At 39.1% G+C, this 12,299-nt stretch overlaps 1 protein-coding gene across 1 annotated transcript in view; it reads left to right on the top strand.

Annotated features, from left to right (window-relative positions):
- itfg1 (integrin alpha FG-GAP repeat containing 1) overlaps window positions 1-12,299 on the top strand; it is a 178,287-nt gene that overhangs the window by 117,488 nt on the left and 48,500 nt on the right. The window lies entirely within an intron of this gene.

The raw sequence follows: 12,299 nt of genomic DNA, 5'->3' as shown, positions 1-12,299 counted from the left end.
AAAGTATATCATCTTTAATTCTCTAATGCATACTTCGTGCACGCACACTTCCAGCAGAGAGAAATCTCCAGTGATCCCCTCTCTCTCCAGAAATGATTATATCAGAGGGACATTTCAGGTTGAGCTGCTTGGAGACAAAGTTGGAGTTTTAAAGTTGGTGTTTTAATTTCAGTAAAAACAGGTTAGCACATGCAAGATGAAATTAAAGGTTTTCAGTATAACACATAGATGATGGTTAGTTCTGATGTTTGAGTTTTGTGTTTTGTGCTTTAGAGAGAAATATATTAATATAGACATAATAACCACCTGAAGATCCACATTTTGCAAGCAATGAATAGAAAAATTACTATATGACACCTGTCTCACAAACTCTACAATTATATGTGTAGTTATACATCTCAAGGTTGTGTCGGTACTTTTGTGAGCCAGGTGGATCCTGGAAGGTGCTTTATTTGCTGTGATCAGGCGTTGCATTATTACCTTTAGTGGTAGAATGCATGTTTTCAAGTTAAAATAAAGTTTGTTAATTGAGAATTACAGAGGAAAAACAAAAATGTTGCAAGTCTTTTTCAGCTGCTCTGTAACTGATATTTTCCTCCAGGTCTTTCTGGAGATTTTATTGAGGATGAAAGCAAACAAGAATGGATCTGACATTGATTATATTTGCAGTCACAGCATGGTACAGATTTCTCAGACACCAACAATGAAGCCAACCACAGAATGTGTAGCAGCGGTTTCGATTCAATTTCAGCCAGTTTGTTATAATTGAACCCATTCATTAGCTTCAACAGTCTGTGGTTAAAAGTATTGTGCCACCTACACATTACACCTACAGGAGCTGCTTGGACCATGATAACCAATGGCATGAAGCTCCCAGCACACAGTGTTTGTGATGACATTAATACCAAAGGAGGTTTGGAACGCAGTTTGCAGTTAATGATTCAATGGAGCGTTGGCAACTTTTACCTACTATCAGTGTTGGGGAGTAACGGAATACATGTACGTACATGTTACGTATTTAAAATACAAAATATGAGTATCTGTATTCCGTTACAGTTACCGTTTAAAAAGGTGGTATTTAGAATACAGTTACTTTGTTGAAATAAATGGATTACACGGCGGTACTTCCCTGTTTCATATTGTGGCGGGTCAGGACTGTTTGGGTTTTGTTTGACAGCTACGTTCTGTTGTTCCAGGCGGCAGCGTTACGGTTGCCATGGTTACAGGGTGACGCTCTCTCTCTGCGCGTTTCCTGGGTGAGGGAGGCCTTTTTGTTGTTGTTGTGTTAAGCTAATAGGCAGAATGCTACAGGTATAGCTCTAAAGAATGTAGCATCATAGGCAGTGTAGTCCGTGCTGCAGGGAGAATGGACTGCCATACACGTTATGTGTCTGTGAGCGAGGGAGGAAGAAAAAGGAAAAGTACGAGCTGTCATCGAGCAAAAACGGGAGCTGGAAGCATGTAAATATAATAATAACCACTGCAGCCAAGAAGAGAGCCTGACGAGCCCAGTTGTAAGTAAGCTATTAAGACTCGACTGTACACCGTGTTCGTGTTTTCCTCCAAAAACAACAAGTTCCGTTGGAGCAGCCTTTCAACGCCTCTCTCTGTCTCTCGCTAGCAAAGTTGACCCAGACAACAAAGTAAAGCTAGTTTTCGGCTATGAGCCCGACACAGAACCCACCATATTAGCCAGAGGTCCCTTTACTACGGTTCGGAGCCGCGGACCTTCAGTAACAGTAATAAATCACAGCAATAGTACATTCATGTAGTTGTAAACAGCATGATAATATATTAAGTAATCCAAAGTATTCAGAATACGTTACTCTCATTGAGTAACGTAACGGAATACGTTACAGAATACATTTTGGGGCATGTATTCTGTAATCTGTAATGGAATACATTTTAAAAGTAACCTTCCCAACACTGCCTACTATGTACCCCAGCACTTCCCACATCCCTAACTTTATTTGGTCTGCCACTTCATGGCTGAGTTGCTGTGGTTCCTAAACACTCACACTTGCAATATTGCCACTTACAGCTGAATATCTGGGAATATTCAGGAGGGAACATGCTGCGAAGATGGCATCCTATTAGAATATGACACTCTTCAGTGAGCTCTTTAGAATGACCAATTCTTTCACAGAGGCTTGTTAAGGCAGACTGCGTAGCTGGAGGCTTGATTTTATAGACCTGTAACAACATGACTGAAAATACCTGTGCATGTATTCAGATTTAATCATTTAGGAGAAATTTTAGCATTTTTACCCCCAACAGTGTAAAAGGATTTTTTTTTTTTTTAAATTTGCACTTATTACGAAACATAGTAAGGACATGCATGACTGTTAAATCGTATGCAGAGCAAAGTGGATCCACATTAAGCTGTGAAAAAACAGTATACGCAAAGTGGTTGCTTGGTGGACAGATGGATGGATGATTACTGCTGAGGAGGGAGGAAATGGGAGAAATCATAAACTCCAAAATTAGAAAGAAGGATAAAATCGTGGGTGATGGGAAGGAGGCGGGTATCTCAACATGAGCATCTCAAAGTGTGTGTTCATGCCAGTGTGTGTCTATGTGTATGGAAAAGACATGAAGAGAGAGACTGACAGGCAGAACTGTATGAGTTGATTAGTTTCCTGCTCACTTATTAGGATGCAGATTAGCTGCATTGAGAAACATCTGGGAGCTTTTCTCAGGCTAACATGTTCCTCCTCACTCTTCACATCCTCTTTCATCATTTCTGTGTGAAATTCAGACCTCTTTTCTCCACTTTCCATATTTTCTCCTTTCTCTTTTTTTCTGTTTATATACCCATTTTTCCCCATTCATTTCGTCCTTCTAACCCCTCTCCAGCCTCTGTTTTCATAGTCTCACCTTCTGCCCTCACTCTGTCAGCACTCTTGTTTCTCTTCTGCAAATGTCTCTTTTACGGTCCTCCAGTTTCCTCTCCACTCTTCTCATCCTGTCAGTCAGAACTGTCTTTTATTCCTTCTTTTCATTCCATTTAAATGGCAATGAGGAGATTTACATGAAGTCTTTAAATGTAACTGTGGCATCCAGAGTAGTATTTGACTGGAGGCAGTATTTCCAGAGTGGTGTGACTACTTTTTCTCTCTCTCTCTGTCGCCACACAGAGAGTGTGGAAGTCCTGGTCCAATTTTTCTTTAAATCACCCCCTACCAGCTCAGTTGAAGTCTCAGTGACTCTGACCATAAATTAAGCTTTTAAGCAAGTGAAACAATACTGCATATTAAAGTTAATTTATTTATATTTATCAGCTGTCTACAATGTTTAATGGAAGCTATTGTAGAACAAATGAAATTACATAAAACACCCAGTGGGTGTTGTATTTCGGTGTAACGGTGTGCCAATAATTTTTGCTGTCTTTGTTCATTTCAAAAAGAATAACATTGGACCTCTACAACCAAATGACCAGCAGCAGTGGGGAAATCAGCTTCAGAAAAAGATGCATAAATCAATTTCATGTGAACAATGTCTGTTGAGAATGAAGGTAGATGAAAGACCAATTATCACATTATGGGAAGTGGTTTAGATAATCGAAAAAATAATAATAACAAACAGTACCTAATTTTAAATTGGACTTGGGGCATGTTTGATTCATGAAGTCATGAAGACTAATCCAGTTCCCTGAAAATAGATTTTTCTCAGTGGCTATTGACAGTCTTGGGTTGTGCATTGTCTTTATAAGGTTTATAATTGACTGTATGAACAAAGAAACTGTCAGTCAGCTTTAAAGACATTTAAAAATTGTTAGTTATCACACTAAGGGTGTGCCGTTATGGGTGCGTGTCTGATGCAGGGGCGTTAACACCTTTCTTATATCACCACTCTGAAGACCATGAGCGTTGTCAACAAGTTTACTGACATTCAAAAGGGTAAAACTAAAAACAAGACAAAAAATACAGTCATGACATACATATGTGCAGCATAATATACATTTATATACCACAATGCTACTACATACCATATGTCTAATTATGTAAACTTTTTAAACTACTACTGATGCTATCCCAGACGACCTCCAAAATCGCGGGTAGCTAGCTTAACAAAAGGAGTAGCTTTACAGCCAAATACTGCATTAGCGGACAACATATTGTACAAAAAAACAAAGTTGCAATTTATACTTTAAATACATACCGGCGATACAACCATAAACCGAAGATGTGAACAGTATTTTTTCCAACAGGACACCATAAACTGTGTGCCGATATGTTTCCCTTCTTTTTGCTCACTTGCTTTTCCTGAGCCGACTTCCTGTTCAATAAAGTTGTTTCAAAATAAAGCCGTTTCTAAAGCGCATTACTTGGAGTAACCACAGAGGGCGCTGTAAACACATAATAAATAACAACTGACTGAGAATGATATTTTAGTGATACAACATTTTACAACTTTTAGTGATAACAGAACAAAGGGTATATGTGCCGTTTTTATCTAGATGTTGGAGATGTTTTTTTTTATGTCACACCTTTTGCTCTGTTTATTTTATATATTTAGTATACGATAAATATGTAACAGAAAACAGTTCGCAGGTCCCTTGGTTTTATCATTTTACTGACGCTAAAATAGCTGCCACAACCAATTTTTGCTGTAAAATTACTGTAATTTGTTTGGATAAGGAGAACAGGATTTCTTTAGATGTTTAGCCTTTGTGACCACATTTGACTTTATTTTAATTGATAGGGAATATTAACATTGTCGTCACGTAATTTTTATCAGAACCCGAAACAAACTACAGGCCACTAGCAGCTGTTCAGCGACAGTGAGCATACATACTTATAATGATGTTGCCCAAAGTGGAGACTGAATAACGAAGCCTCCCTGTGAGATTTGAATCCTCACGGCTGTGCTGTGCCTAGTCTTACTTACAGTTGGACCATATGAGACAATAACCTTTAAAGTGTCTGATGGGAGCACTGGCTAGGACATGTGTATTACAGTGGGCATAAACAGTACACAAAGTCAGTAAATGTTCTGTAATAATATGTATGTCATCCCTGTAACGTGGATCACAAAGCCATGAGCAGGAGGCCTTTTCACTGCCAGTCACAATGTGTGTTCCTTGTTGTCTGGGCATGTGTTGCGTCCACGCGTATCTGTAAGCAGCCCCTTGCAGTCAGCAAAACCAGCTTGAGGACAATGGGAAGTGATGAGCGTCTCAGAGCAAATGCAGCTCAGCTGTCTGTTTGCTGTGTTTGTGTGTCAGTGTGTTTGCGTACAGTGTGTGTGTCTGCATGGGTCTCGTTGACTCATACTGGTGGCTACTAGCGCTGATGTGGCATGTTTCCTTATCAAAGTCTGCTCATCACATTTTACTCTTTATGTGTGTCGCTGCGTGCATTTCACTTTCATACATGACTTCAGCTAAGAACACTGTTGTGAAGTTTCCATGTGGTTACCATGACTCCAAGACTGCCAGCAAGGATGCAGTTAAAGGTGAGAGTCTAGCTTGAGGAGGCATGCTCTCTGCCACACACCAGACATTTCTCAAATTGTTCAGCCATTTGTGTTAGAGCTTAACCAAAGATAATTCATCTCCCTTTCCAGCTCGTAGGTGGCTACTACAATAGAGTGAGACACGCATGAACATATCATAGCAATATCGTGATGAAAATCTAATTTCAGCTTTATAAGACTTGCGTGCCGAATTGTGTGTTTGTAAGTGTAGTTACAGAAATTCATTTCCCATGAAATTACCCCTCTGCACTGTGAAGCCTGTATTACTGTGATTTTTCTGGTGTGAAAAATACACTCGGAGAGCTTTTTCTCTTGCAAACTATAATGTCACAACACGTCTCAGTGCAGTGTTTGTAGCAAACATAAAAACGGCTTCAAATAGTGATTAGTTTTCTTGTGTATCAGCATGTGAAATGTTTTCTGCCACATATTTGGGAATCAAAGCTCAGCACAAACATTGATTTTCTTCCTTTTTGTTACATTTAAAATTTTGTATTATATCATTTTTGTATTTTCTATGTAACCAGTGATTTTTTTTTTTGTCACCTTTTTAAGTAGTGAGTTTAGTTTGTTTTTAGCCAGATGAAATTGTTGGTCAAACAGGTGTTACAGGTATTAATTTATTAATATTAAATGTCAACACCTCATATATGAATAAATATGTTTCAAAACTAGGCTAAGGTTTAATAAATGGGTGTTTTTGTACATAGTCTATAAAATACTTGTCTGATTTTATGAATCTAATAAAGGATCATCTGTGATCATTTATTTGAGTACTGCTATAGATTATATATAAGAAATACACTTGGTGGTGAGAAACGAACTGTCTTCTCATATCACAGAACAAAGACTGGCAGTATGGGTTAAAACACAGAGCCCCTTACGTACCTTCAATAATATCAGGCTGGGATTTATTAGAACGGTGTACTTTTGTCCAAATCAGTCAGTGCACCTCACCGGTTAAATCTGAATAATGGCTAACTGGCAGCTCTTGGCAAGCTGTCACTGAAACTGGACATGACATATTGAGGAGTATAGCAAATCCAAGCATGGCACCCGTCTTTTACTTATCATTAATTTAGCCATAAGCCTACACAGTGAGCTGTGCTTCCACATATATTTGAATTCTTCTTCACTGGTTTCTGGGCAGAAACATTCACCGTGTTATTAAAAGCCAGAGCACCCAGCCACACTAAATATAATTACCTCACAACAAGATGCTTAAACATCTTGGTCATTAGTTTGTTTTTGTTTTTTGGGGGAAACCAAGTGTTCTGCCTAGCAATTTGTGACTGGCCTGGGCATAATTTTTAACATTTTGCTAGATTAGAAAAAACAAATTTCTCAGCAAGAGGTCTTAGCATTCGGCAGTGCTTGAAAACCTGCTCACAAGTGACTAATGTGAACTGGGAAAATTGGGACAGAGCCCATGGGAATTTACTTGCATAGTATAAAATATACATTGTGTACTAATTTTAATCTCTACATTAATTCAAAACCCCAATCTTTACTTCAGTAATGATATATGATGATAGGTTTTCTGATTCTTGTGAAGGGTGGGAAAAGTGCCTTTGCTTTTCTGTTTCTTCTGATTGTGTGTACACATAGACATAAACAAGCAAATCCTTATTTGATTTTACTCTTTTTGACAGTTAGACAAATGGACTATTTTGGTTGCAGAGACTTTTCAACAGTCTACATGAAACTATACTGTACAAACACACACACAAGCCCTATTCATAACGGTGCTTACCGTCTCTGCTTAGCTCACTATCACTATGATGAAAACACGCACACTGACCAACACAGAGTACACAGGCCAGTTCATCCTCCGCTTGATTAGGTTAGCCCTGCAGAGGAGATGCCATCAGTCTTAATGTTACACGAGAAAATAGGCAAGCTCAGTCTGAGCTGGATAAGCTGTACTGTGTGAGAGAGGGTGAGACACTGAGACTATATTGGCAGCATAGGATGCTTGAGAATTATTCTTAGGATCTTGTTTTGTCTATTGTGAAGCTGCTATGTAGTTGTTTCATATTAACTAAGGATTGAAGTATGTGGAACAAAAGAAGCCTCACAGAACACACACACACACACACATTTTATCTCCTGAAGCAATGGCGTGCCCACTGAGTTGTGAAGGACTTCTGCATTGATGCTGTTTGTCTATCTTTTTCTCTTTATACATGAGTGACTTTGTGCCACAAAATTCTTAATGTAGCAAATTTTTGCCCCCTTTCACTGATTGAAGTTTCTACTTTTTCTGTTGTCAAACATATTATATTCGTCAAGAGCCCTCAGTGTATTTAAAAAGACCTATGAACAAAACTGCCTTGTTATTAGTAGAGATGGCACGATACCACTTTTTTATGTCCGATACCGATATCATAAATTTGGATATCTGCCGATACCGATATGAATCCGATAGTGTTTTTTAATATCTTGCTGCTTTTTGTATAAGTTCATACTCAAGTTACAAAAACAAACAAACACTAAAGCTATTTTGTTATACTTGTGTGCAAAAAATATACTGCACCCAAAATATTTCATAGTTCAGCAATACTGATCAATCTAATAAACTTAAACCTACTCCATCCTCCCTATTCTGGTATTTTAAAGAGTAAGCAACCTAACTAATAGTGTTCTAAAACTCCCAGCAAAAAAAAAAAAAAGGGAACCACCCACCCCCCACCTCATGATGCTCAATCGACGTAATCAACTTTAATTTGATGCAGTGTGGGGAAAAAAATGCACAGAACTCAATTATTTTTCAAGAATAATTAAATAGATTCAACATCTTTCTTCAACAGAATTGCAGACTGCACAGATGGAAAAAGTACTATAGCTTACTAGGGTATATTAGACTTAACAGTTACTATATACAGTAATGGACTTCTATACATTTTTCATCAGATTAAAACTTTGGTTGTAAGATTTGGATAATTATTTATTAAAAGCTACACATTTTAAATGAGAATAAGAAAGAAAAGTATGTCTTTGTGCCCCCTTTTCCCTGTTAACGTCCTATCGGCCCCCCTGGCTAAACTTTGCTAGACCCGCCCCTGCACAGTTACCAGCCGTCAGCTACGTTTTAAAAGATCCTGGTGTAAAAAGTAATATTAAATAAATTCTAACAACAGCTTATCAAGCTCAAACGTGCTGCTGTTGTTCAGCAGCTGGTTTCCTCTTTCTGGTGCAAAGTGGGCAATAAACAAACAAGAGAGACGGACTCGCGACAGAAAAGCCAATCAGCTGATCATTGATCAGTTTCATGATTGAAGTAGCAGAAGGAGAGAGAGGAAGAGGCAGTCGCTCCATATATCAGTTGTTAAGCTTAACACGGGTATGATTTACAAACATTCAGAGATGGACATACACACTTGCTTTACTTCTCTCGGGGATAACTTTGTCGGAGATGAAATGCCGGTTTGTTAGGGAAGCTCCAAATGCTCAACCAGACCACCGACAGGTCTGGGACGCCATAGCCGCTCTATCACGTGACGCATACTGCTCCGATGTGCTAAGGTTATGAGGCTAGTTACAGCGTGTGCAAATTTTGTGAGGTGCTTTTTTGATATTTAATGGATCGGATTACATATCCGATCCAGTAATTTAGGTCAGTATCAGACCGATTCCGATACGTAATATCGGATCGGTCCATCTCTAGTTATTCGTTTTTTATTTTTACTTTTTTTGGCTTTAAATTTAACAGGAAAGAAAAGGGAAAGTAAAGCTTCACACAGACAAGGTCGCTCTGACAGTTATTTCAGAGAGGTGCCAATTTTGACTGAGTTTTATCTACACATGAAACGAACACATCAAATCATTTTCTCTTATATGACAAAAAACAGAAATTGCCATGTATATTAGTTTTACTTCAGTATGCAGCTTGCTCTGAAAATGGAAAATGGGTGCAGGAATCTACTGAAATGAGCAAATATGCATAGAAACAGATACAGCATGTAAGGAGAAAAAGAGTTTGTACAATTTTAATGAGTGTGAAAGTCAATATTTGGTATGATGACATTGATTTTTCAACACAGCCAAAACTCTTTTAGGCAAGCTTTCCTGTAATTTCTTAAAGTTGTCTTCGGGAATAGTTCTCCAGGCTTCTTGAAAGACATTTAAAGCTCTTCTTTGGATGTTGGCCTTTTGTTCTGTTCTCTGTTAAGATCATCCCACACTAACAACGCCGTGGTCCAGACCCTGGGGAGGCCAGTCCATCACTAATAGTGTTCCATTGTTTGTTATTTTGGCAAGAGCTCCAGTACCACTGGGTCAAATGCAGCTCCAAAACATGACAGAGCCTCCACCGTGTTTTACAAATGGCTGTAGACACTCACTGTGCCTCTCTCCTGACCTGCTCTGTACAAATTGATCATTTGCATCAAAAATGAGCATTTTGTGCGTGTGTCATTCAGTCTCGTTCTTCTGTAATTCGGAATATCTCAGCATTTACTCCTTGTTTCCATTTCTTAACACCCATCCATTAGCACCATTCCCGATGAGCTTTTGGTAAACAGTAGATGGATGAACTGAAGGGTTAGATAAATCTCTCAGGTCCTATGTTAGATCTTTTCAGGGGTTTTCCTATTGCTTAAGTACATGGCTTTTATATAATGTTTATTTTCTGTAGGCCCACATCCTTTTCTTTTGCCCTTCACTTCTCCAGTTTCCAGTTGCTCATCAAACTGATTCAACTAAAGAAATGAGACCAAGTTATGTGTTTTTGTGACAAGCTGCTAGTAACAAAGTACAGGGGTGGCTGTAGCTCAGGTGGCAGAGCAGGTCAGCCACTAATCAGAAGGTCGGTGGTTCGATCCCAGGCTGCCTCCTGGCTGCATGCCAAATATCCTTGGGGAAGATACTAACCCCATGTTTGCCTACTGGTGGTGGTCAGAGGGCCCGGTGGCCCGCAGCCTCGCCTCTGTCAGTGCGCCCCAGGGTAGCTGTGGCTACAATGTAGCTTGCCATCGCCAGTGTGTGAATGTGTGTGTGAGTGGGTGAATGACTGAATGTAGTGTGAAGCGCTTTGGGGTCCTTAGGGACTAGAAAAGCGCTATACAAATGCAGGCCATTTACCAAAGAGATACAGTTAAAAAAGTTGTCTGCTATGTGTAGACACAACACTAGTTCATGCTTTGAGTTAATAGCCTTTCTTGTGCTTGAATGATTCACAGGTCAGTGTTAAGTGGCTTAACAAACAAAGAAAAAATTCCTGGGAAAATTGTCAGGTACAAGGACTAGACTGAAAATGAGTGAAAAAGCAGCCAAAGACCAAATAAACAGTTGAAAATACCTTCGGAACGCCTGGAGAAATATTGCTCAAGGACATCTTAGAAGCAAATATTAACGAATCAGGTGTGAATCAAGACTTTTGCTCAGTACCTTAACTTCTGTCTGTTTTATTTTTGCTGTAAGCATTCAATGTCAGACATGCAACAGATGCTATTTGTATTCCAGCTGCATTGTGTTGTTTACACCCGTCTACCCTTTAATGCACTGACATCTGTCTGTTTTGCTCGGCTGTTTTGATCATTCAGGATACATTTCACATATAGTGTTACTTGGGATGCGTTTTAAAGGTTACTGCTAGATTGACACTAAAAATGAAACAAGTTCACAGTTTGTGCTGCAGCCCACAGAGATGCACAGACTCCACTGGAAATGGTGTTCTTACACTTCGGGTTTCCTAATCGACCTGTTAACCACACAGACATGCTGCTGGAGTGAAAATGGGTGTTCTCTAATAATGTGTGAAAGCGTTTTCAGTGGTGCAAAATGGATCTCAGAAAAAATTCCATATACTGTATGTAGCAGAGGGGATCACGGAGTGTGTGCATTGTAGCTTTCAGTCTCTCTACACTGTTTCTGTTATGTCCTATGTCCCTTTTCTTGATAATCCCAAGTGGAGCTTAGTTCAAACAAGTGGCAATCTGAGCCCTTGGTGTTGTATCTTTACAGGGTCAGTGACAATGACAGAAGTACTCTGACTCAAAAGAGCCTGAATTTCAAACACACCATAAATAATCCGATCCCTATGATCTATTGATCATTTGTGTCCTTCATAGATGACTTTGGTGAGAAGCCTATGAAGTGTTGATGTGGTGTTCACTCAGAGTTGATGCTGCAGTATTATAAGCAGCACTGTTTTTGACCATGTTGTTGCATTAGGCCAAATTTCCACTCGTACTTCCAGAGACTTTGATCTTTTTAGAGCCAAATGACCTCGTGTTTTCTAGTGTCATTCAGCTTTATTTAACTTTATTTGACATTCTAGGGCTTTAGAAAAAGTAAGAAACAGCCTTGGGAGTTGGAAAAAACAAACTACAACCCTTGTCAGATTTCCTTCTCCCATTGAGTGATGAATGGCCTGTGATCACTGCTGGCCAGATTTTATACCCCAACATGAAAACATTTGTAGTTCTTTTTTGGCAAACAAATATTGACAGTATCCTAGAAACTGTACCTATGTGATTACTAAATGTGCTTTGAAAGGCATGTTTAATGAGAACAAAGCAAGGGTCCCAGTGAGCAATGAAAGCATTTTTCCTGATAAAATTCAATTTCTCAGTCAGACCTGTGTACCAAAGATGTTAAGTAGAAGCTGATATGCAGTGTGGTCAGTTAAGGTCAAGGAACACATGCTTTTCTTTGATGGGAGCTCCATCTGAATTCTGCCGCAGGCATATACTTAATAGGCTTGTGAACTTCAAAGCACCAAATTTGCCTTTGCCCCGTGTACGCCATTTGTTTTTAAATCAAAGTTTTAAAAGGAAAAAAAATCCTTGTTTATTCACATAGTGGTGTCAGACAGGTTA

The sequence above is a fragment of the Neolamprologus multifasciatus genome, chromosome 1 (genome assembly GCF_963576455.1).
Source record: "Neolamprologus multifasciatus chromosome 1, fNeoMul1.2, whole genome shotgun sequence".
Classification (NCBI taxonomy): Eukaryota; Metazoa; Chordata; class Actinopteri; order Cichliformes; family Cichlidae; genus Neolamprologus; species Neolamprologus multifasciatus.
The sequence above is the reverse complement of the archived record's forward strand: the minus strand, read 5'-3'. Positions and strand labels throughout refer to the sequence as shown.